The sequence below is a fragment of the Dipodomys spectabilis genome, unplaced genomic scaffold, assembly GCF_019054845.1.
Source record: "Dipodomys spectabilis isolate Male_0828 unplaced genomic scaffold, ASM1905484v1 ptg000436l, whole genome shotgun sequence".
Lineage (NCBI taxonomy): Eukaryota > Metazoa > Chordata > Mammalia > Rodentia > Heteromyidae > Dipodomys > Dipodomys spectabilis.
In genome coordinates this window covers 5,882,429-5,909,835 of record NW_024871113.1, presented here as the reverse complement: position 1 = coordinate 5,909,835, position 27,407 = coordinate 5,882,429, and the positions used below count along the sequence as shown (strand labels likewise).

General features: G+C 35.6%; 1 long non-coding RNA gene across 1 annotated transcript; it reads left to right on the top strand.

The window, feature by feature from the left end:
• The first annotated feature begins 1,122 nt into the window (after positions 1–1,122).
• Positions 1,123–27,407, top strand: LOC122097851. The gene is made up of 3 exons (XR_006145596.1): positions 1,123–1,334; positions 14,300–14,313; positions 27,397–27,407. It is a non-coding gene; the product is annotated as an uncharacterized LOC122097851 (long non-coding RNA).

The window sequence follows — 27,407 nt, the reverse complement described above, 5'->3', positions numbered from 1 at the left end:
ATTTATAGGAAAACAGTATAACTAAGAAAATAATTACTAAAATTACCACATTTTGAAAGACAAACAAAGCAAGCAGAGGACAGTAAGAGGTAACAAAAAAATCAAGCTCAAAGTAAACTTTTGAGACAGTGATTATTTTATTTATATTACTTATTTTATTTGTGATTTTTAAAATTTTTTCAGTGTCAATTTTCTTTTTGTAAATTTCTTGTCATTGTAAAGTTGATGTACAGAGGAATTACAGTTACATAAATCAGGTAATGAGTTCACTTCTTTTTGAACAGTGTCACCCCTTCCCTAGCTTTCTCCCAATTATTCTTCCCTCCCCCACTGTATAGTTCATTTTCAACATGGTGCCTACTGAGTTTCACTGCTGCATTTGTTCACCCTTTGTACCACCATTTCTATGTTCCCCACATTCCCCTCCCCCAGACAAATTAGCATACAAGATAAAAGGTAATAAACAAAAATTGTTTTTAATGCACTGCATGAACTTCTTTCTTTCATTTTTTCCCCCTTTGGTTTATCCACTGTTGTCACTGTATTTAATTTTGATATCCTGTTTATTGTGTATATGTTTTTCTGGTTTGGGAAAGGAGAGGTGAACAACAAAATGATGAGACAAAGGACAAAGGGTCCAACTCAACAGTGCTACTCACAAGACAATATATTGGAAATGAACTTTACAACTTGGGCAGGGGAGTTGTGGGGGAGGTAAAATGGGAGAAAAATGAGGGAGGCAGTAGCAATATTCAACAAGAAATGTACTAATTACCTTACATATACAACTGTAACAACTTGTACATCATCTTGACAATAAAATTAAATTTAAAAAAGAAAAAATAAACAAAAACAAAAAACAAGGGGCGGTGCCCAGTGGCTGGCTAGCACAGTTCCATTCCACTGCCCTCCATTTCCGCCCCTGCTCCCGCCACCCTTGGATCCCGCACCACTGCCGCCATGTCCTCTGGGGCCAGCCCCTGGGGCACCTGGAGGACTGCATGGAGCTCATTAAGGTCTCCAAGGCAGCTGCAGATCTTCAACAGTACTGCATACAGAATGCCTGCAAGGATGCCCTGCTGTTGTGTGTTCCAGCAGGAAGCAATCCTTTCGGGGAACCCTGGTCCTGTGCTTTGTTTTAAAAGACTGTTTCATTGAGGAATGCCTTCCAGTACAAAATGACAAATGCCTCCAAGTCTCAAGAAAACACTTTTTTTTGTAGCCAAATGACTATTAGATATCTCAGATCTTTTCTGTGGCCTGGTCATATAGCCAGGGTTATACAGAAATTAATGATTTTCTACTCAAATAAGGTAACTGAGTGAAGAAGTGAAGTGCCCACTCCTCAAAGACCACCGGAGACCACCAGAGACTCAGACACTCGAACTGCAAAACGCAAAGTTTATTCAGAACAAGCCTAGGCTCGGGCCTGGTCCCAAACACTCTGACACAGCAGAGGGAGGGAGGAGACCCCGAGCGACATTCCAGCAGAGTTTATAAAGGCAAAAACCACAAGGTGACAAAAAGATACATTATCCAGGTGTTCAAACAGAATTACATGTGAATACAAATCTGATTGGCTCAGGGCTAAGGGTAACAATCCAGGACGATTAGCATCAGCAGAGGGTTACAGAACCGATGGGTCATCTGAGTGGGGAGGTAGTTGGGGCCTGATGGTTTCAGTATAATCAACCTCTTTCCGTAATCTGCTCAGGTTCTGGTCAATTTCAACATAATAATACCTCTCAATACAATACAATTACACTTTTCAGAAAGTCTTGGCCATCAGGGCTTAGAACAAAGGCATAAAGTTAATCAGGAAGCATTGCCTGAGCAAGATAGAGTTACTTTTGTTCTCTCAGAAGTACAGTACTAAATAATTATGACCTAGTTCTATTGCAGAAGTACTTTTGTATTAAGACAAACAACCACCCTTACCACCAAATATTCCAAAATATACCTTTCATAAGTGAAGTTCTGGTTTTGCTGTATCTGGAATATTATGTATATTTTATTCACTGGATGTTTACATTTAGGAAAGAAAACATTTTTGTTTATTAAAACTGAGTATTTGTAACGTGTTCCTAAGACTTTTACACTACAATAAAATTTGTTCTTTTCTCATGAATTTACAGTTACTAAATGAAGGTAAAGTATAAAATTCAGGAGGATAAACAGGCTTTACTAACTAAAAGATGTCTTTTTTTTTTCTTTTTACATGAGAAGACTTTCATTTTTAATGAGAATGTAATTTGTTTTAAACATTAAACTTGGGAGATATATCTTAGTAAACTTGAAAAGATTATTGTTAATGATGTGTATTAGTTTCCCCATCTTGTACACGAAGATTTGATCTTTTTCTTCTTAAGTTCTTTTACAGTTGTGGTACCTTAAAAAAACTACTTTGTTTTAAAAAAAAATGTTTAAATTGTGATCTACAAACAGAACATTGCAAATAGTTAAAAACAAAGTAATGTGAAAATATTATAACCTAAAAGAATTCTTCATGTCACATGGATGATGTGCCTTTCAGTTAGTTTTGGGATACTTTTAGAAGAGGATTGTTTGTAATAATCTTTGACAAGCTTGGAAATAAAATTTCTGCCTAACTAAAAAAAAAACAAAATAATCACTTGTTTCCATTTCTTGGAGTTCATTTCCATAAATATCATTTTATATGATCACATGCGCATAGTTATTATCTTTAAGCAGCAGTAAAAGTGGTTTCAGTTCACCATGATAGTTTAAGAGTGCAATGCATCTTGAACAATGCCACCCTGTTCCTTATTCTCCCTTCCTAACCACTTCTACCTTCCCTCCCAAGTTATTTGGCTCCACTTTCACTTGTGTCCATTGAATATTATGACTATAATTGCCAACCTTCATCTCTCCATTTTTCTGCCTCAACTCTTCTTGACCTCACTACTTAGTGCTTATATTAAGTTGAAAAAGAAATCTGAAAATTAAAATATTATAAAGATTACATTGCAATTTCCTCCCTATTTATAATCAATAAGCTTCTACATTTATTTTTAATTCACATGTTAAATTTTGTCATTTTTCAGAAAAAGAAAAAATAATACATCATTTAAAAATAACATAGTTGGGCCTCAGATGCCTACATACTCAAGAAGCTGAGATCTGAGGATCATAGTTCAAAGCCATCACAGGCAGGAAAATCTTTGATATTCTTATCTCCAATTAACCACGGGGAAAAAAATTCTACAAGTGGAGCTATGGCTCAAGTAGTAGAAAACTAGCCTTAAGAAAAGAAGCTTAATGACAGCAACCAGACCCTGAATTCAAGTCCCAGAACCAGCACCAAATAAATAAATACATACATACATAAAATTAAACAAATGACACAACCAACTGTTCTATCACAAGAATTCCAGGATTTCTACTCCACCATCAATATGTTATCTCCACCTGTTCTTTCAGCCTCACAGATTTACAAAACCATGACTATGTCCACTTAGATCATGAGTCTGGTTCTAGCAATGAAAAGCAAGGTTGCTGAGTACTGAATATTTTAAGCAGCTAATAATAAACAGCTTGCACACTGAATTCTTATTTTTTGTAGTATCTGGGAAACAAAAAATAAAGATTTGTTCAATTTAATTCTGCTTGCTATCTTCATATTTTGTTTCTCTTAGATACTGGCACTGTGAAATGTTGATACAACTAAAGTGAATTACAATTTGTGTTAGTCTTTCTAGTTGCTGTAACAAAGTACCAAGTATTGGGTGACTTATGATGAATAGAAATTTAGTTATCACAGTTAGGAATACCAGCAAGACCCAGGTCTAGGTACTGGAGACATGGTATCTACTGATGGCCAGTTTCTGGGTTCATAGATGGAACCTTCTCCCTAAGTCTTGCCATTGTGCACACAGAATACACACTCATTCAGGCCTCTACACAGAAGTGTTTTCCATTCACTAGAGCCTCACCCTTTTGACCTTTTCCCTTCCCCAGGTCCCCCTCTCAATACCATCAAATGGAGACTAAAATCTGTGACCACAGAAATAGATCATTGCAGAAGTGCTTCCTGAGAGCTAGTAAAATATTACCTGCTGTAAAAAATCACCTGCCACAGAGATGAAATAGAAAATAACTCATAGAATGCAGAAGCATTCGATATAAAGGAAAGAAGCAGAAATAGCCTAGATAATTTATTATAATTTGTACTAAAATTACATATTTTTAAGATTTTTTTCCAGTTATGGGGCCTGAACTCTGGGCCTGGGCACTGTACCTCAGCGCTTCAGCTCAAGGCTAGCACTCTACCACTTGAGCCACAGCACCACTTCTGGCTTTTTCTGTTTATATGGTGCTGAGGAATTTTGAACCAAGGGCCTCATGCATGAAGGCAAGCGCTTTAACACTGAGCCATCTTCCCAGCCCATTTTTATAATTTTAAAAAATTATTTGCAACTGACATATCTTGAAACCACTATTTTATTTTTGTATTTTTTATCATTTACTTTATTCATGGATTACTTATGTGATCCTGTAATCACATTTGTTAATTTTTATATTGTCTCTTGATGCTGGTATATCATAATTTAATTTCTGTTTTGCATTGCTACTAAAATGAATGTGTACTTACCATAAGTATTGCTTCTTTTGGGAAGCAACCTCTGTCTACTTATCTTTTGGGAATTCAAAATTTTATAAATGTCATTGAATCACAAATAGTCTAGGGATAATTCATTTACTTAAATAAATGATAGAATATTTCCCAAATGCTATTATTCATTTAAGTGGCATCCAGGACTTAATCTTTTGACATTTTTTGATTTTTTTTCTTACAATGTCAGTATGTTTGACAAGACACTGGTGTATATAATTAAGTCTGACAATCTTTATTATGTAAGCAAATAATTACTTCACTAAAATAAATGTATTATTCTCCTATAGATTTGATTAAAATGCTAACCCTGAGTTATTAAGTATATATTTTCTTTTTTATTTCTATAATATTTTTTACTGTAAACTTTGAGGCAAGTTGATTTTTAACAATTGCTTTTAATTCTGAATACAAAGGACAATCAATAAGCAGTGACTAAATAAACTATGATACATGCATATGAAATATACTGGACAGTTACCAAAATGAATGAAACAGATTTAGCTATTCTGCCATAAAAATAAATATCTTTGTCATGTTAAAAATTAAAAACTATTGATTCATGAAATAATTTAAAAGAACATAATCTAAAAGAGCATAATCTAAAAACTGAGGGAAAAATTAATGCTTATTATCCAAACTATACAAAGAACTCTTCAAATTCAAAAATAAGGAAATATCTGAACTCGGTCGTTCAAACTTGCAGTGCAGCTGTTGGGAAGCAGAGACTGGAAGGATCATGGTTTGAGACCAGTATAGGCAGAAAGCTCACAACACCTTATCTACAACAGACAAAAAGCCAGGGAACTAAATGTACACTGTTATCCCAGATCCACAGTAAACATAAGCAGGGGGACAACAGTTCAAGCTAGCCTGAGGAAAAAGAGAAACCCTATTCAAAAAATTGCAAAAGCAAAAAGAATGGCTGGCCTGATTCAAGTGGGTTCTAAGCATATCTCTAGAAAGCTCAAAGCTCTAAATTCAAGAAACAAAAACATCAAACACAATTCCAAAGACCTAAAAATATATGTCACCAAAGGAAGACATACAGATGGCCAATGTCATATAAAAAGGTACTTTGTATCACATGTCATCAGAGAAATATAAATAGAAACAACACCAAAATAACACAACTTTCATATTAGAATGACAGAAATTCATCATACTAACAATATCAAATGCTGGTGAGAATGTGGAGCATGAACTCTTACTTATTGGCGGTGTAAATGCTAAATGGTACAGTTTACAAGGTAATTTGTCAGTTTTGTACAAAATGAAATATATTTTCATAAAGTTCAATAAAGATAAGATAGTTTGCTCTTCATATCACCTCTTATTAATATTACCTTTATTTATAAGGTAATCAAGGTGTCTTTAATATGTGAATGGAGAGCCAAAATGTGGTACTTCTTTTCAATGGAACATTATTCAGTATTCCTGGCTACAAAGCTAGGAAACTTAAATGCAAACTACCATTCAAAAGAAGCTGTGCCAAAAAAAGTTATAAACTAAACAAATGCCCTTCTAGAAAATACAAAACTATGGAGAAGTAAAAAGTAAAATAAAATAAAATGTTATTAGGAGTCATGGCAAGTAGTATGTAGGCAGAGCAAATCTTTTTAGTACAGTTAAGCAAGTCTGTGTGATTCAAATGATGGATAGAAGTCATATACATTTGTCTAAAACCGTGAAATATATGCCAGGAAAATGAATCCTGATGTATGTGAAGAATATGGGATGGTTATGTGTCAATATAAGTTCTGTAGTTATAGCAAATGCACTACTTTGGTGGGGACTGTTAACATTGTGGCAGACTGGAGATGTAAGGAGAAAATGATGGATCTGGAAAAATGCTGTGTCTTTCTTTCAATATTTCTGTGAACCTAAAACTCCCCTAAAATAAAAATTCTTTTATTAAAAAAAATAGAAAAATGCCTGGCGCTGGTGGCTCATGCCTATAATCCTAGCCACTCAGAAGGCTGAGATCTGAGGATTGCTGTTCAAAGCCAGCCCAGGCAAGAAAGTCCATGAAAGTCCTAGCTCCAATTAGCTACCAGAAAATCAGGAGTGGCACTGGCCTCAAGTGATAGAGCACTGGCCTTGAGCTGAAGAGCCCAGGCCCAGAGTTCAAGCCCTACAACCAACCAAAAAATAAAAATCTATTTGAAACAAAACAGAAGAATGAGAAAAAAGTGTTTTTATTTTAATAGTGGATGACTTCTTAAATACAATGAGTAATATAATTTATTATATAGACAACAAAGTTGTAAAAACAATCTGTCAAACCACTATCAAAATGCTGTTTTGGTGATTACAAGTTTAAAATTATTATTTTTCTTTTTTAAATTAATTAAGTTTTTTTGTGAAAATGTAACCCCGTACAGAGGAGTGATAATTACATGAGCAAGGTAATGAGTACATTTCTTATCAAGCATTATTGCCTCCTCCTTTGTTTTCCTTTACCATCCCTGCCCTCCCATCTCCTCCCGTCCCCCCCAAAAATTGTAAAGTTCGTTTTTCAGCATGTCTTGTACATCTCATCGTTGCAATGGGTCCATCTGTATCCCTATTTAAACAATTTGTTTTTTCCCTTCCCCTCTACAAATTATACCAACATCAAATACAGTGAAAGCAGGGGTTATACTGTGGGGGAGGGACATAGATTGTATATGTATATTACAAAAATAAAAGCAATGTATTCACAAGAATTCAATTCAACTACAATCCTCAGATTTCCATCTTCTGAATAGCTAGAATTATGAATGAGAAACAATAGAGCCTGGCTTGTAGAGGATTTTTTTAATTAAAAAAAACTCAATTCAAATGCTTAAAAAAACAATAATATGGTACATTGATGCAAGAAATACTGACAATAGGCAGGCCACCAGAACTCACTCCTATAATCTTAGCTCTTCAAGAGGGTGAAATGTGAGGATTGCAGTTTAAACCTAGCCAGGGCAGGAAAGTCTGTGAGACTCTTATCTCCAATTAACCACAAAAACACTGGAGCTGTCACAGTGGTTCAGAATGGTAGAGCACTAGCCTTATGCAAAAAAAAGTTCAGGAACAATGCCCAGGCCCTGAGTTCAAGCCCCATGAAAGACAAAAAAAGAAAGAAAGTAAAGAAAATATTTAGGGGCTGGGAAGGTGGCTCAGTGGTAGAGTGCTTGCCTTGCATGCCTGAAGCCCTGGGTTTGATTCCTCAGCACCACATAAAGCAAAATGAAAAAAGCCGGAAGTGGCGTTGTGGCTCAAGTGGTAGAGCGCTAGCCTTGAACTAAAGAGCTGAGGGACAGCGCCCAAGCCCAGAGTTCAGGCCACACGACCGGACAAAAAAAAAAAAAAAAAGAAAATATTTAGGTCAGTGGTGGACAATGAAGTATGTTCTCAAGCAATATGGAGAGACACGGTAACATAATTGCCTTTATTCAGACTTTTAATCACTGTCTATTAATATTTTAGATGAAAAAAAAACACTATAGTTTCCTTTAGGGATTTAATTAATAACAATTTATAAAGCATATATTAATCTACTCAAGAGTAGTTTTAACAACTACAGTTATTTTTGACAGATTCAAGAATCTCTGCAATAGAATAAAGAGGAGTTTGTCCAGGAGGTATTCTTACTCTTGTCACGAGGGATCTCAAGTGCCCTCGACCTGTATTAATTCATCCTTACAAACCAAGCCTGATATCCTGCTGAGGTTAAGTTTTTTCTCAGCAGGGGAAGAAATCATGACACATTTATGAATTTTTTTCTTGTTTAACTGTAAAATGTAGAAGCTGATTTAGGCAAGAGGTTATGTTCTTTCAACAGATCAGTTTTTGACAGATTAATATGATGTAGTCCAGAGAACTAAACACCCTGAAACTGCTTGCTCTACAACTTCTGCCAGAGCTTCTTAGCACATCTTTTCTCTTTTTTATTTGTTAATGTTCCACAATCAAGTTTAAAATATAAGCTGTTCAACCATTTAAACCCAGACTTCTACAACCCCATATTTATTGTCCCCTCATTAAAACACTCTGGCCTTTATTCTGATCATTTCCCATCCCAAACACCCTAAGTAGGGAGATCTGTCATCTTTGCAACTCCACTCCCACTCTATATGGTTGTTGTTTCCACATCCTTTTGTTGCCAAAGATACAGATATTGAGAAAAATGTTAAGTGAATAAAAATATCAAAGCATTTTCCATTGGTCAGAAATTATTATTCCATTGGTCAGAAATTACTACTGAGAATAGAAGTGGAAAAGATGACCTAAGGACTTCGTATGCATCATATCCTGTTTCAAAATGTGTTCTCTCTGAGGAGATCTGGTTCAGAAGGAATATAGAAAGTCTAGAAAAAAATATGCAGTTCAGCTTGTAGCTGCTCAACTCCAAGTCCAACCTGAACAGAGCAAGTCTGTGTAATTCTAGTTGGCTCACCTAGAGGCAAATGAAGCCTGAATGGAAAATTTCAATGACTACTGCTATTTTTAAAGGTCACAGCCTATTCTACTCTGATTATATTAAGATTTAGTAACTAGCATAGTTCTCTTCCTCCACTCTGTCTTTCTGTCTCTTTTCCCCCTTTTTAGTCTTTTAGCTTCCACAATACTCTATGCTTTGGAAGAAATATTTTGGCATTAACAATTCATTGGGATAAACTAATTAGACTCCATTGTTGTCATAGTTTGATGATTGAATTCCTCCCCCTCCTTGCCCCTGCAAGCTCCTCTATTGTGGGTCTGGACCTCAGGGCAGTGAAAAATTGGTGAAACCTCCAAGAGGTGGAAGGAAGTCATTGGAGATGTGTCCTTGAAGGACATTATGGACCACTGTCCTTTCCTCTCTCTTCTTTACTTCCTACCTGCCAGGAGGTGAAAAGGTTAATGTACTATTAATAGAGTTCAGAGTGTGTCTTTTCAAGATTTAGATGGCTTTTATGGAAGCCTGAGCACTGAAATGTTTTCCTTTAGCTCTATGAAAGCTTTGTCCTTTTCTTCCTCTTGCCCTCTGGTTTTTTTTTCTATAAAACCAGCATAATACCTGTTGTAGTGCTGCTGGCTTTATTCCAACAGTCAGAAGACAACAATAACAAGATAAAAGAAAGTGCTCAAGACAAAATTTTAACTCTAAGACCATGCCTGAGTAATCACAAAAAGAAATAACTTTTCCACTGGAAAGATGAATTTATTATCTTTGAAGTTTTGCCTCTACCTCCAAATAGTAGTTGAGCAATAGCAGTTCATTTTCACTAAAATTTGAGTTATTTACCTTTTATAAATTCTCATACACAACAAGGCCTATGGAATCCTAAGGAAGCTATTCATCTGGGACTTATTTTCAACTTATCTGTGCATTCTCTATCCCCTGGAGGGAAGTAAAGCCAATGTGAATGTATACATTTAAAACACATAATCTTGAAAGCTAAGCCTCTATGTATGGAAATGAAGCTAGTAAGAACCAATAAAATATAATGTCCACCAAATTATCTTAGTTCCTGTCCACACAGTTACTCTATTGCATATGTCTCTTGTTTTCCCTCCCCACCCCTTTCTGCTGAAGAAAATTCTTCTTCAGGGTCTGGCTAACCAGTTGCAATGATCAATGTTCAGTGTGAGGCTCCTCTAAGAAAAGAGAAGAGAGGCCCTCCTGGAATAATGAAGATCCTGCCTCCTGCACGAACTCTACATCCCTTGCCTTCCTTTACTTGCTTATGGGCACTCTGAAATCCACCCCTGAGATAGAGCTAGGAGATTGAGAGTATCCGCCACCTTCTTCACCACCAGCTTCATCTCTCAGATCTTCTATAGAGCAACAAGTAGTAAGAATTGCTGTTGTTTCTGACGTATTTATAAGGCACCGTGTGATTTTTTTTTGTTGCTTTGTATGTCCCTCCCCCACAGTATAACCCCTGTATTTGATGTTGGTATAATTTGGGGAGGGGAAGGAAAAAACAAAATGTTTAAATAGGGATAGAGGTTGACCCACTGCAACAATGAGATGTAGAAGACACTATGTTGACAAACGAACTTTACAATTTAGGCAAGGGGGTGGGGAGTGTTATGGTGGAGGTGGGAGGAAAGGGATAGTAAGGGAAAATCAAAGAAGGGGACAACAATGCTTGATAAGAAATGTACTCATTACCTTTTTCATGTAATTGAACCCCTCTGTACAGTATTTTTACAATAAAAACTTACTAAAAAAGAATGTTAGATTCAAGCAACATATTGAACTAACACAAGAAAAATTCATGTTATTAGACATAAGTTTTCTGAACTGCCTTATATAATTTTGAAATCAAAATATACCAAGTTTATAATTGGAAAGTAGCACAGAATGTCTACAATGTGCAAATTAAATTTCTAAAAATCATTCTTCCATATAGTTCAATAAACTATTTGAAACTTCTTAGTGATCAGCAGTGATAACAGATGCATATTAACAAACCTCTCATCTGGATCAACTCTTAGGACTAAAAACTAAATAATAATAAACAATCAGTGGCACATCCCTGCAATCCTACCAACTTAAGAGGCTGAGGTTTGAAAGGCTGAGGTTCAAGGACAACACAGGCAGACAACATCCAATTAAACAGCAAAAAACAGGGACAAGTATGGCATAACTAGTAAAGTACCAGTTGTAAGCAAGCAAGCCAAGTTAGTACAAGCACCTGCTTTGAAGTCAAAATAAATAAGCCCAGCATTTTTGAAGAAAATCCAAAAACATTAGTTAATGGTTGTTGTGGAATTAAATTCAGGTTTTCTTTGTCAACAGCAAGGGCACTGTCACATGTGTAGATGCCCATGTAATGGTATGGCTCAATTTATCATCTTTATTAATGGTGAAATAATTTTGATGAGGCAATGAATTCCCACAGGTTGACATCATTTCAAAAAAAAAAATGATAGATGACCATATTAGAACTCAATATTCCAATTTGTAGGTAATAAAAATCTCTTGACAGTTTTTGGAATGACAGGTTAATTACTCCCCCAATTGCTGTGTTCCTATGAACAACAAATACTTATGGATTATCTGGAAAGGGAATTCTTTTCTCAAAAAGTTTTATTGTAAAAGTGATGTACAGAGCGGGTACGATTGCATAAGTCAGGTAATGAGTTAATTTCTTTTTGAACAGTGTCACCACCGCCCTCATTTTCTCCCAGTTTTTTCCCTCCTGATACTCTTCCCCCAAGTTGTAAAGTTCATCCAACATAATATCTAGTGAGTTTCACTGCTGAATTAGTTCACCCTTTGTTGTTTTAAATTTTTTATTGTAAAGATACTGTACAGTGGGGTTACAGTTACATGAGTAAGGTAGTTACCTCTCCCTTTTTTCCCCAGTCATCCCTTCCCTCCCCACCTCCCCAACTACCCTTCCCATCCCCCCCCACTCCTAAGTTGTAGAGTTCATTTTCAACATAGTGTCTTGTACATCTCATTGTTACAATGGGTCAGCCTGTATCCTTATTTCAGTATTTTGTTATTTCCCTTCCCCTCCTCAAATTAGAAAAATGTGTTACAAGATGCAGGGTACCAGAATCAAATACAGTAAAAACAGGGGTTATACCATGGGGGAAGAACATACAAAAGAAACATATGTCTAAGATAACTTACCAGGCAAGTAGAAAAGGTCAAAAGCTATGCACATATGACCATATAAGATGGTGCTAAGTGAAATGACCCCAAGATAGAGACACAAGAGGGTTTATCTTTGTTGCTGTTGTTTTTAATGTACTTATAATATACTATGTAATTTCTTTTTTTTCTTTTTTTTTATTGTGAAAATACCATATGGAGGGGTTACAATTACATGGGCAAGGTAATGAGTACATTTCTTATCAAGCATTGTAGCCTCCTCCTTTGTTTCCCCTTCTCATTCCTTTCCATCCCCTCCCTCCCCCGCCCCCCCCCCCCCCCCCACCAGAGTTGTAAAGTTCGTTTTCGACATAAGGACTTGTACATCTCATTGTTGCAATGGGTCCACCTGTATCCCTATTTAAACTATTTGTTTTCTCCCTTCCCCTCCACAAATTATACCAACATCAAATACAGTGAAAACAGGGGTTATACCGTGGGAATTAACCAAAGAAGTGAAGGACCTCTATGAGGAAAACTGTGAAAACCTGAAAAAGGAAATCAAAACAGAACTTAGAAAGTGGAAAAACCTCCCATCTTCCTGGATTGGAAGGATCAACATCATGAAAATGGCAATATTTCCCAAGGTTATCTATAAATTCAATGCGATACCTATCAATATTCCAACCTCATTCTTCAAGGAAATAGAAGAGGCAATCCAAAAATTCATATGGAATAGCAAAAATGATCCTTAACAGAAAGAACAGTGCTGGAGGAATATCAATACCAAATTTCAAACTCTATTTCAAAGCCATAGTAATCAAAACAGCTTGGTACTGGCACAAGAACAGACCTCAGGACCAATGGAATAGAATTGAAAACCCAGAAATGAACCCACAGACCTATAGTCACCTAATCTTTGATAAGGTAGCTAAAAAAAATAGAATGGAAGAAAGACAGCCTCTTCAGTAAATGGTGCTGGCAAAATTGGTTAATCACTTGTAAAAAAAAAAAAAAAAAAAAAAAAAAAAACTAAAGTTCTATGTAATTTCTTTCTTTTTTTTTCTTTTTTTTTTTTTTTTTTGGTCAGTTGTAGGCCTTGAACTCTTGGCCTGGGTGCTGTCCCTTAGCTCTTCAGCTCAAGGCTAGCACTGTTCCACTTGAGCCACAGCACCACTTCCAGTTTTCTGGTGGTTATTTGGAGATAAGAGTCTCAGGGACTTTCCTGCCCTGGCTAGTGTTGAACTGTGATCCTCAGATCTCAGACTACTGAGTAGCTAGGGTTACAGGTGTGAGCCATTGATACCTAGATATCTGAATTCTTTTACATCTATCTACATGTTATCTTGTGAAAAAAATTCAAGGCTAAAATCTAAAGACTAGGTCATGAGTAGAGTCACTATATATAATTTGCATTATAAACCAGTACATATTTAGAGTAAAAGGTGAACTGTTAATAATAATTACAAGACAGTAGAGCTGCTATGACATCTCAGAAATCTTGGAAGTTGTTGTCAACTGATCACCTTTCTCATGTGCTTTCTAAGCTGAAATCCAAGCATAAAAAATAAATGAGGTAGCCAAGTGCTGGTGGCTCATGCTTGTAATCCTAGCTACTCAGGAGGCTAAGATCCGAGGATTGAGGTTTGAAGCCAGCCTGGCAGGAAAGTCCATGAGACCCTCCAATTAACCATCTAAAAACCAGAAGTGGCACTGTGGCTCAAAGTAGCAGAGTGCTAGCCTTGAGTGAAAGAGCTCAGGGACAGCACCCAAGCCTTGAGTTCAAGCCCTACAACCTGCAAAAAAGAAAGAAAATAAATGAGATGGGAATTCTCTGTGTCAATGGGAATGATTTAAAGGTGAGAGCTGGATGAATCACTTGACAATGTGATTTACTAATTTTCTTGTGACTTATAGTGCTAGGAAATAATCTTTTCAAAATTATTTTATTTATATTTGGATTTTAGTGTTGTGGATGTGTTTAATGATGTATAAGAAATATGTATTTTTAATTCTAAGTTTACTATTCAGTAAATTCAGTTAATCCATTAAAATATTAAGTTTTCTTAATATTCCTCAATATATTTCTTCTCTAGGGTTTAAATCAGAAGTTCAACATTTCTGAGTTACAGCATAATTTGCAGAAAAGGTGATTGAATTCATATTTACTTTAAGGTGTGAAATCTCAGGGCCTAGTATATGTGGGGCTATGTATAGTAAGAGCCAGAGGACATTTAATGAACAAGATTCATCTTCTTTCCTCCCTCCCTCCCTCCCTCTCTCCCTCCCTCTCTCCCTCCCTCCTTTCCTTCCTTCCTTCTTTCCTTCCTTCTTTCCTTCCTTCCTTCCTTCCTTCCTTCCTTCCTTCCTTCCTTCCTTCCTTCCTTCCTTCCTTCTTTCCCTCCCTTCTTCCCTTTCTTCCTTTTCTTTTCACTTGCCACTCCCCCCATTTTCTCTTTGTCATTCTAACATTAAATCTAGGGCTTTGGGAATGCTAATCATGTTTTCCACAGACCATCATTGTCCATGGATTTCCTTCTTTCTCTCTACAATCCAACTTCATTGCCATGGAAAGTCTCCTTGTGTAAACAGTAGGAATGGGATTTCCCTGCCCTCAGTGTAAAGGGTGGGTTTCTGCTTGAGATTCTAGTCACATATTGTACAGCCCCAACATTTAATGAAATTTTCTACTGTTAAATTGCAACTGAGGCTTAATATATAGCTCAGATTCTCTATGTAATGAATTTTGAATGTCAATTTTGTGGGTCTTTCTTCAATATACCACTACATGAATTTTTAAATTGCCCTCTAGGTAGGTCAAAAAAATACAGCAAAAAAACAGCATCTTTTAATTCTAGTATTAAATATGAGAAAATGACATGTGCATTATTCATATTTAGCAAATGAGTTATGATTTCAGGCACTGAGACACCATTAAATGCACAGTGATCTTAAAGATCTTAAAAATGAACACTAATCACACCAAACTAGTGTTTCAAATAATGAGAAAGAAATCTTATTTTAGAATAGTTCGAGCTGTTTATTGTTTAATAAAATTGATATTTATACTTCATGAAAACTTTAAGATAAACTTAACAAAGCTATGTCAGGGAAGAAGTTAATTTTCTATGAAAGTTAGAATTATATTATAATTTGAATATAATTTTTTCACTATAGAAAAAAATCTACGTAAATAGATGATAACAATTTGTCTTGCAGCCGGGCGCAGGTGGCTCACAAATATAATCCATAGCTACTCAGGAGGCTGAGATCTGAGGATCACAATTCAAAGCCAGCCTGGGCAGGAAAATCAGTGAGACTCTTATTTCCAATAAAAACCACTTGAAAACCAGAAGTGGCACTGTGGCTCAAGTGGTAGAGTGCTCGCCCTGAGCTGAAGAGCTGACAGACAGCACCCAAGCCCAGAGTTCAAGCCCCACAACCAACAACAACAACAAAAAAATTTGTCTTGCAAAAGGACTTTGCAAACATGACTGCTTAATCAAAGTGAAATTATAAAATACAAGCAGATTATTGTTGATTAATTATTAGAACAAATATATACCAATGGGTATGGGAGGAAGGTACAGTGTTTTTAACTTTATACTTTAAATATATAATTTCCTGGTAGAAAATTTTCATTGGTATCTCTAATAAACCTCTTATTTTAATTATGATTGTTAGGATCTAGATTTTTAGGCTAAAATTGCTATTGATATCTTTATATTACATACTTTCAGATAAAAATTTTGTTGAAGAAATGTTAAACCTTTGCAACAAGGAGATGTGTACAAGTCGTTTTGTCAAAAATGAACTTTACAACTTTGGGGGGGGAGGGGGGAGAAAGGCTGGGTGGGGGAGTGGGGGGGAGGGGGGAGGATGGAAAGGGATGGGAAGGGGAAACAAAGGAGGAGGCTACAATGCTTGATAAGAAATGTACTCATTATCTTGCCCATGTAATTGTAACCCCTCTGTACAGTATATTCACAATAAAAAAAAGAAATGTTAAACCTAGAAAAAGCTGCAAAATTACAAAAAAATCTATATGTCTGTGGTAAGTGACAGAATAATAAAAACATAACTGACCAAAAATATCTACTTATTAATTTTCCAATTTTTTTCTTTTTTTGGGGGGGGGGGGTCCGGATCCTGAACTCTGGGCCTGGATGCTGTCCATCAGCTCTTCAGCTCAAGGCTAGCACTCTACCACTTGAGCCACAGCGCCACTCCCGGCTTTTTTCTTTTTGCTTATGTGGTGCTGAGGAATCGAACCCAGGGCCTCAGGCATGCAAGGCAAGCACTCTACCACTGAGCCACCTTCCCAGCCCTACTTATTAATTTTCCAAACTTGTGACTTACTTGGAAAAAATTTAAAAAATTAAAGATTCAATGAAGGGTATTGAGAAGAAGATTAACTCAAACTGTTAGAATGGGTCCAGTAGAATCACAAAAGTTTTCATAAGAAGGTGGTAAGAGGAGAAGAGTTAAAAATTTGATGATAATATGCTATCAACTCTCAAATTTAAAAAAGGATCATATGCAAAAAAACAGAAAGCAGAGGGTTTCCAGAATTTAAAAAGGAAGAAATTTTCCCCAGAACTAATAGAGGATAGTGACAAAAGTTTGACTTTCCAATTATAATGTTCATTCATTATTTATTTTCTCATTTCAAAAGTGATCTTCCTGTTTGTTTGTTGTATAGTATGGTTACACTTTCCATCTGAAAGCATTCTATATATTATAGTCTTTAGTTTTCAGACTCAAATCTCCTCAGACTTGGTCAATAAAAGCCTTTCAAGCAAGTTGTTTTGGTTTTTTTTTTTTTTCTCAGCAATTGCTGGGTTCACGGTTGACACCTCTAAAAGAAAGACAACATACAACTTGTTTATTTAATCAGAGTTTTATGTGACATTAGCTCATGCAGAAATGAAGACCTGAGACACAGAGAACACTGTGTTTTCATGCTAAATCTCAGGAAATAAATGGAAGAAAGGAGCTGTACCAGTTGTATTAATAAGGCCAGGCAACTCAGCAAGGCTGGTCCTTTCAGATCCTTCTTGGCTACCAAGAATTCTTTGGCAGCATTGCTTTCCTCTGGGTGTCACAGTGACTAGAACCTAAACTTCTGCTGCTCTATGAAGAACTAAGAAACAGAAATCAATAGAAGCAAGCACATTTGGTGAGATCTGGCCCTGAAGAAGACAGAAGACTCCATTTCAACTCTGTATCTTAAAAGAATGACATATGCTTCTGAGGTTTTATTATTTCTCTCTCACTTATTTTATTTATATTTGGCTTCTCCTCATTAATAACTTTTTATCTATTCTGCTGTTTATTTTATCACTACATAATTGGGAGTTGTGGTTACTGATTTACTCATTTTTTTAATATTTTATTTTGTTCATTTTCTTATTCTAACTTATATGCTTATTTTATTTTTCTATCTCTAGTTGAATCAATAGATCTTGTGGAGAGTCCAAATTAAGTATTTGATTTGTGCATTTTCTCATAAAGTATAGATTTAAATAAGTCCTAATTCTTTCACCTGCTGTTTATCTGCCTCTTGGGAAATTTGTGTCTCATATTCCTGATTTGTGAGGGCTAACATACATTGCACTGATATTTTGAAACCAATTGTTTGAGGCAACTTTTAAAATGACATCCTTTGTCAAAAGCCACAAGAGATTTCCCCCAGCAACTATGAGCTTCTTTTTAAAAATTTTTTCTTTTGTTTTTATATATTTTTTGTTTATTTCTTTTTTATTCTCCAATTTTTCCAACCTTTTAATCACAAGGTTTTTAAAATATTTTAAATCTCTTAAGGTTATTAGGCAACAAGCTTTCTAAAGAAAAAGGATACAGTTATGATTTTTTCCTAAGTTGTTATTAAAGATTTAAGATTACTGTAGATACATGCACACAATGGAGGAAAGACAGGAGGAAGACACAGAATAAGTGGGAAACAGAACAACATAAAACAGGCCCATCAGCTGCACTGGACATAAAAGAAAAAGAACTAAGCAAACCAAAGACAGTGATGGGAAGGGAGGAAGGAGAGGGAAAGAGGGTACAGCCTATACTAAGCAAAAGGAAAGAAAAGTAAATATCACCTGATGTGAAATAAATAATTTGTATTGTTAAAACTCATAGAATTCACAAACTGTATAGACCATGATAATGACAATGTGCCTTGTGAAGGTTAAAATGTGTTTGTGACTTTATCACTATTCCACAATACTGTGAAATATGTGAAACTTATGTAATCACCTAATCTCAATTTTAAAAACAGTGAGAGAAGGGCTGGGTTAGGAGCCATGGGTGACAATGTTGTCAGACACCTTGTATTCATATACTGTTTTGTAGAATGGGAACTTCTTTGTACAATTACTTAAAGATAATACTAAAAAAATTTTAAAAACTGACATTAAACAAAAAAGAATAGGTCTGCTCTGTAAATTAAAGTTTATATTTTTGTCCTTTTCATAAAAAGAGACTTAGAGTGTTCCTTGGAAATATTGTGAATAAAAAATGTAAATTATGTTTTAAAAAGATTACTGTAAGGTAGAGAAAAGTCAAAAACAATTTTTAAGCAAAACCTAAGATAGGCAGCCATCTTTAGCAAGCTTCTTAAAACATGAGCTGTACGTTGCAATAGACCAGAAATGTGAGGCCAAGGATGAAAAGTATACATAATTATCAACTAGTCCTGGCCAAAGTATGGCCTAGTTGATTATTATGAAAGAGTTCTGAAGAAGTTATCTCTCTCATTACTTGAGGGGAAAATTTTTGGTAAGGATAAACATATTATTGGTCAATGGCAGCTAGTTTGTCCTGAGGAGGAATTCTGTTTCTTTCTTTGGGGTCAGTTCCTTTTATCTCTCCTCAGACATTTTTTATCCTTAATCCTGTCCTTCCTGAATCCCATGTCAATGGCAAAATGGCCACAGAGATCATGGCTCAGAGAAAAGACGGATGCAAAACAAAGCCAATTTGTGAACACAGGCATGAGGAATACTAAGTGCTTTCCAAGCAGAAGCATTTTGGGCACAGTATCCTTTACAATATGATTTTAAGCTTTTAAGGACATTTTACTGAGCACTAGAAGATCAATGCCCAACAATACTGAACTGTAATCATTCAAATCTATATCTACAATATTGCTCATGTTAGAAAAATAGTTGAGAATGCTCACTTTCATTAACTCTCCAGAATGCCATTTTTTTCCAAATTAAAAAAAAAATAGACCTTGACTCTGTAAAAGATTAGACAAAAAAAAGAATATCCTTGAGGTTGTAGAGAATTTGATCTGAATTTTAGCCCAACCATAAATGTACGAACAAAAAAACTATTCATTCAATAGTGATGTACAGGAAGCAAAACCCAGAAATACGTGTGAAGAACAAATATGTATGATTATACCTGGAAAAAAGAATAAGTGTTTAATGCATATTAACATAAATATCACCAAGCAGAAAAGCAGATAGGTCTACATGTATAGATGAGACCACTAGGGACAGGTTAGACTCTAGGTACTCTACCAGTTGAGGATATAACACAGAGAAAGGTGGCTGAGTTTTCTGCTCTCAGATAACTAAATAACCTAGCAGTTGTAGTCATATGTAGCACAAGATAAAAAATATATGATTTTGTTTAAGGGCATCATGGCTGTATGGGGGTGAAAAGGTGTGTTTAAAACATTTGTAGAAAATGTTTACCATTTTTAGTCCCTGAGCAGACCTGAGTCTCCCTATCGGTGAGCTCTAATACCCTGTAGGGATCATCAATTCAGAACAGTCAGGGATGAATCATTTATTAGATTAGAGACATACACAGAACACACCCAGTGTGAGTCACAGAGCTGGGGGTCACTGAAAATTGCCTGCTAAGCCTTTTAAGCTTGGCTGAAGCCATGCTGGGTGTGGGAGGCCAATCAACAGAGACACAGGGGATATTCAAACACTACTATTCAGTTCTTACTACTCAGGGTAAGTTGCCCTGGTTTTCCTCTTGGGTTGTCAGGGTAATCTGCAGTGAGATTTCCTAAATGTGCTGCTAACCCAAAGAACTAAAGAAAAAGGTAACTGGAGCCACTTCTACTCTGCAAATAACCACCAGAGGATAGGAACAAGTCTGTTTCCTTCTTATTCAACCAGAGCTTCTGGGTGACTTACGCATCCAGCTCTCACATTTCTCTCACCTTGAGGTATTTTTTCCTTGCAATTAGAAACTCTTTTAGAATAGCTCTGCTTTTACATTGAATAAAAAAATCAATGGCAAAGGACATAGCTAGTAGATCAATAGAAAGCCCACAAACTGGGAGAAGATCTTCATTAGCTATACAATAGACAAGGGCCTCATATCTAAAATATAATTAGAACTCAAAAAAATAAATGCTCCAAAAACAAATCCTCAAAGAAACAACTGCCCATTAACAAGTGGGCTAAAGACTTAAAGGGAGACTTCTCTGAAGAAGAAATAAGAATGGCCAATAGACACATGAAGAAATGCTCACCTTCCTTGGTCATAAAAGAAATGCAAATCAAACATTGAGATTACACCTCACCCCAATTAGAATGGCTATAATCAAGACATCTAATAACAGATGCTAGAGGGGATATGACCAAAAGGGAATGCTACTGCACTGTTGGTGGGAGTGTAAACTTTTTCAAACACTCTGGAAAGCAGTATGGAGGTTCTTCAAAAGATTACACATAGAGCTCCCGTATGACCCAGCCATCCCACTTCTGGGCATTTACCCACTAAAAAGGTCACTAAAAAGGTCATACTAAAGCTGTCAACACAACTACATTTATTATCACAGCATTATTCAACATAGCTAAGATATGGAACCAACCCAGATGCCCCTCGGTAGATGAATGATGGCCCTCAGAAGATGAATGGATCAAAAAAATGTGGTGTGTGTGTGTATTATATGTGAGATATATATATATATATATATATATATATATACATAAATGTAATGGAATTCTATGCTTCCATCAGAAAGAATGAATGACACTGCCCAATTTGTTAGGAAATGGAAAGATTTGGAAAAAAAATCACATTAAGTGAAGTAAGCCAGACCCAAAGAAATATAGGTCCCATGTTTTCCCTCATTTGCAGTAATTAGTATACATCTAGGATATTTTTATCAGGTGAACAGAAAAGCTCAAAAGCTATGTACATATGACTATATAAGAGGATGCTAAGTGAAATGAATCCCAAGATACAGACACAAGAAGTCTTTTTGTTGTTGTTGTTTTAAAAGTACTATGTGATTTTTTTCTGTTTCCTTTGTATGTTCTTCCCCCTATGGTATACCCTCTGTTGTCATTATACTTGACTTTGGTACCCTGCATCTTGTATTTGTCTAATTTGGGGAGGGGAAGGGGAATAACCAAATGTTGAAATAAGGACACAGAAATGACCTATTGCAACAATGATGCCCATTAGGTATAGTATTTTGGAAATGAACTTTACAGCTTCGGGCAGGGGGGAAAGGGGAAGGAGTGAGGAAGGTAGGGACAGGAAGAGATAGTGGGAAAACAACAAGAGAAAGGGTAGCAATGCTCAACAAGAAATGTACCCATTGCCTTAGTCCTATAACTGTAATCCCTCTGTACAGCATCTTTACAATAAAATTTTTTTAAATAATATAATCTATGTATTAAGCCAATATAGAGAGTGCTAGATAAAATTTTGCATAGGCAACATGAAACTGAGTATTTCAGCAATTCCAGAAGAACACATTTTAATGCAGAATCAAGAAAGACACATTACCTATATTGAAAATTGGAAGACTTCGAGGTGTCTTAACACATTTCTATAATCTGGGCTCTCTCAGGGGATGGAGAAAGGAGGGTGAACTAAGATTGAGACTCTATATCAAAACAACAAGGACATTTTTTTTAAAGAGACTCACCCTGTTGTACTGCATATGTGAAATAAATTTTAAAAATGCAACATAAAACAATAAGTTGATGAAAATGTGTTTGAAATATATCTTTATAGCTGGACATCTGTGATTGAGATCAAAGGATGGCATTTCGAAGTCAACCTGGCCAGGAAAGTCTGTGAAACTCTAACTTCCAATTAGCCATCCAAAAGCCAGAAATAGAACTGTGGTTCAAGTGGTAGAGCACTAACCTTAAGCAAAAAATCTCAGAGATAGTCTACAGGCCATGTGTGCAAGCCCCAGGAGTGGCAACAAAAAAAAAAAAGAAAAGAAATTATAAATTTTGAAAACGAGTTTGAGCAGAAACCTGAAGTACTATGGGAAGAAGGAGCACAATGATTGGCCATGTATCCTGCCACATGTTATGTCTACCATTTTTTATCCCTATCTACCTAACAGCTTCCCTCTCTTTCAGTCATAGCTTTTGTATCTAAATACACACTTGACCTCTCTCTGAAGTTCTATATCCACAGGCCGTTCTTCTGTCTGTACATTAAAAAAAAGATAAAAGCACTATTATACAAAATCAACCCAATAGAGTTCCTTGTTCCACTTATTGCTTTTAATTTTTCTTAATAATTTCCACATTCAAAAAGATTATTGTGGACACTGATGTCTCACATCTGTAACTCTAGGTACTCAGGAGATATGAGAATCAGAATTAGAAACCAGCCCAGAAAGGAAAGTCTGTAAGATGCTTATCTCCAATTAACCACCAAAAAGTAAGAAGTAGAGCTGTGAATTAAGTGGTAGAAATCTAGCTTTGAACAACAACAAAAAAATCCCAGGGACAATGCCCAGGCTTTGATTTGCCTCAGGACATAGCACACAAAAACAATTAAAATATAAAACATCAGATTATTGTTAAAAATTTCAATATATATCCTACAAAATTAAGAAAGGCAAGGGAAGGGTTGGGTTGGGAAGGATGGGTGACAATGTTGAGAGGGGTGACAATAATCAAGATGTACTGTAGTCAAAAGCTGCTTTGATGAATGGCAACTCCTTTGTAAAACTACCTAAAGGTAATAAAACTATTTTAAGAGATAAAAACATAATATTGTGATATTTAACAGTTACCGTGGTTTTAAATAAATATGATGGTTAGTTTTTTAAGAAAAAATTAATTCTTTTACATCAGCTATGTTGTACAATTTTCATCTGTAATTAATACCTATAAATAATAAAATTTAACTTAGTTAAATTCCTTACTCTGGCCCTAGGAGCTTGCTCCCTCCCCTTTGTTGCCTTTCAGTTTGTTTCCTTTGATGTTGTTTGATGGGTAAGTAGATCCCAGAGCCTCTTCTGAGAACATGCTGACTTTTTGCAATATAGGCTTTCTTCTGAATTCATACAGCTTTTCTAAGGGCCACTGCCCAGAAATGTAACCTCTCAACAGGTTACATTTGTGAAGTTATTAAGTTGAAACAGAATACTTTCAAAAAGGTTTGGCAAGGCTCAGATTAAACAAGGCAAGAAGTTTTACTATAGAATATTGCTATTTATTGATGCAGTGAATCATTTTGCATAGAGAAAAATACATTTATCAAAATCCTATGATATCTGGATTAGGCTATTTACAATGGGTGACAAGTGGTAGCAGTATTGATTTTCCCAGAGGGTTTCCAGGGGATCTGCTTACTCAAAAGGTCATGACTGTGAACAAACTGGTTATCCAGACTGTGGCAGACTACCCATATTCCATGTCATGATCATTCTCCCTGCCACCTTAAATACCACATTGCTTATGAGATCTAATGATGAGCATGCTTGGGGAGATGGCAGAAGTCAAGTCCACCACTTCATTATGATATTGGATGAAATGATACAGGTCTGTGAAATGCAAACAAGTGGAAGAGAGTCACAAAAATTATTGTGAGAAAAATTGTCTTTTCAATCAAAGTGTGTTACTTAAAATTTTCTGCTTTGACCTAGTGGCTTGGGTCTTGTTAAGGAAAATAGGAATTTCTTTGGGCTAGCATTTTTGAAATGCAAAGTTTTGTCTTAAGCTAGTTTCTTCTGCAGGTGGAATTAAGACACACCTCAAATTGTTCAAGAAAGCGGAGGATACAGGTATATTTTGAGATTACCTGTATGCTGCTAACCTTAATTCAGAGTACCTTGTATAAATATATTTTACCCTATTTAAGCTAGGCAACTGTGCAGATTGTGAACTTGAACTCAAACAATCTGAACAAAGTGTCAGGGCTTGCTATATTAGGGACAATTAGAGGGGCAGCCTGCCTGTTATGTGTGCTGGCTTGCCAGATGTTTAGCTGATGTGCAATCTTCTGCACATTGCTGGGGCAATTCTTTATTTTTGTGTCTGTCATTGTGTCCTCACTGATTCTTGGACAACATATAACATTATAGAGAATGGGTAAGTAGAGTCCTTAACTAGCTCAAATCTTTAGAACTAGATCTGAACTGTCTTACCTCAATCACCAAGGGACAGAACAAGGCTTGAGAGTTGTGCTGATATCAGTGCACAGTGCAGAATGATATATTTTGCAATATGGTTGAAAAGAATACCAGTATTGTTTTCCTATAGGTTTCTTATAGATTTGTATTATAATGTACTAAGAGATAACAATGAGTCTTCTAGGTTCCGAAAGAAAGAAAGCCTTAATGCCGAATGACTATTTCATTAAACAATGTCCTCTTCAAAGTGTATCAGTGAAAGTGTGTACTGAGAGAATATGAGCACTAGCCCAGAGTATCCCAGAAGTGTGGATCACAGAACCTATCACTGAGGTCCCAGTCCCCATGATAACTGTAACTCTTATAAGCTCTGGCTTGAAATCATGCAGAGGTAGAGCTACATTAAACAAAATAGTTTGCCCTTAAGCATTAATTAAACATAAATGCATATAAAGGGAGTTAGCAGTTTTGGCACAATGTATTTCCCATTACAACAGTATATTTTTATAAGCAAAAGTTCTTCAATGAGAAGGCTGGACTTTCTCCCTTTAATTAAAATTGAAAATAGATCTTCCCCTTAAGGAAAACTTAGATATCATACTTAGTTTACATTTCATCTTGATGTGAAGCTGTTGACAACCATTCCTATCTACTGTCCCTGATGCTCTGCCCCAATGTGCAATTTCATTAAAAGTTCAATATTCCTGCAGTAAATACAGATGTTCTCACTTACATTGCTTCTGCTATAGCTATCAGCTTATTTTCCAGCACTAAATTTAAATTATTCCCTAAGATCATAGAACCATCACACACATTTTTATTCATTGGTATAAGTGACATAAGGAAGTGTTTTTGGAAAAAGAAACTGAGAGGTAAGAGTAGAGAAATGACCCTTGCTTTTAATCACTAATTATCGTGATCTATAAACGTGAATAACTTGATGGAACTTGTTTTGTAATGTATTTATACTTTTATTGGTTCAAAAACAACTGAGTAGCGGAGCCATGCTTTTATGTAACAGCAACAACAAAAATAATAGTTTCCTTGTCATCATTGAATGTAAAAAAGAACTTGATGGATTAGTTACAGCAAACAAATCATCCAACCACAATTTAATGTAAGCCAAATGTATATATAGCTTTGATATGTGTTCCAAGCCACTTTAAATTAAATAAAAAACTCATCATAATAAACAATACCATAGCAAGTAAGAAAACCCCAACACTTTTTTTAAATTTTTTTTATTTTTATTGTGAAAATACTGTACAGAGGGGTTACAATTACATGGGTAAGATAATGAGTACATTTCTTATCAAGCATTGTAGCCTCTTCCAACCCCAACACTTTCTATGTGGTCTGTTTTCCTATAGATCCTTTCCATTACACAAAGATTAATTTGACCAGAATTGTATTGTTCTTTCATTTATACAATTCCTCTTAAACTCATCTGAGAATTCATCAAGTTTATACATAAACCAAGTTTAGAAATTAGCCACTGTGAAGTTTGAAGAATTGTATCAAGGTTTTTAATGTTCTGGACAGCATAAAGAATACCTTGTGTTAGTAAATATTTTACTACTTTTTGCAAGATGTAGAGAAGGAATCTGAGTTGGACATTCAGAAAATTATAGTTTCTATTCAGAAAACCAAGGAAGGTTTTAATGACTAAAATGATATGGTAATTATATTTCTTTCAGTTTCTGCATGTATAAATTATTGTCTTTATGTTAAGTCCAGAAATCATAACTGGGTCAAAGAATTCTCATGCTTGAGATGTTTAGCTTAATAGAGTCATGGATAATGTAGTCCTCATATAGTACCTTAAGATGAAATTGAAAGACTAAATATACATGTATCTTTACAGAGAGACAATAAAGAGTAGAAGTCTCCTTGAATATAAGAGGAGATTAGTGATCACTGAGGTGTTGTGGGGAAGAAAGGGAGAACAGAAGAGAAAAGCAGAGATGCAGACAGAGAAAAGGAAACAAGACAGAGATACACAGAGAGGAAACAGGAGAAGGAGAGCAGGAGAAAGACAGAAAGGGAGAAAGAAAAGGGAGGGAGAAAGAGGGAAAGAGAGAAGAGGGAATGAAAAGAAGAGGGAGAGTAAGAGGGGGAGAGAGAAATAGGAAGGAAAAAGAGAAACTGAAGAATTATTCTTTCTCTATAGTGAAGAAAATATTCTGTTCCTATTCTCAGAGAATCATATATACATGTGAACTTCTTGGTTAAAAAAATTAAGTGAATATAGCTAGTAGACAATATCCAAGGTATTATCTAGGAGTCAGGTGAAGCATTAGGGCTCTTTTAACTGGTTGAGCAATTTTCTTGATGTTCAGAAAGCAATGACAAATGTAGAGTTCCAGAAATCTATTGTCCTACAATCAGACACATGGCTCTAGATTCCTTCTTTACTTGGGATGTAGACATATATACTATTTTTTTAATCCGAGTTTGAATTTCCTTGTCTATTAAAAATATGATATGCTAACCTAATAGGTTTCTATATGATATATATGAAATCATTGATACCTGCTAGTTTTATAATAAATGATATTTTTATTTTCTACCAAATAAATGATATTCTCCAGAAGAGAAATGGTAAATCTAGCACAGTACAAATGTTGTGTAAAACCACTGTTTTCAATCAATATAGCCTCCCTCAAGCTAAATGCATAGGAATGAAATCACATGGAGGCAGTCTTCATTTTTAGTCACCAAACATCATAAATAGAAATATATCACCAACAGGATGAATGGCTAGATTTAGCAGATCAAATGCCAATGCTAACTGCAGATAGTCAACAACACAAGAAGGCCATTCCTTT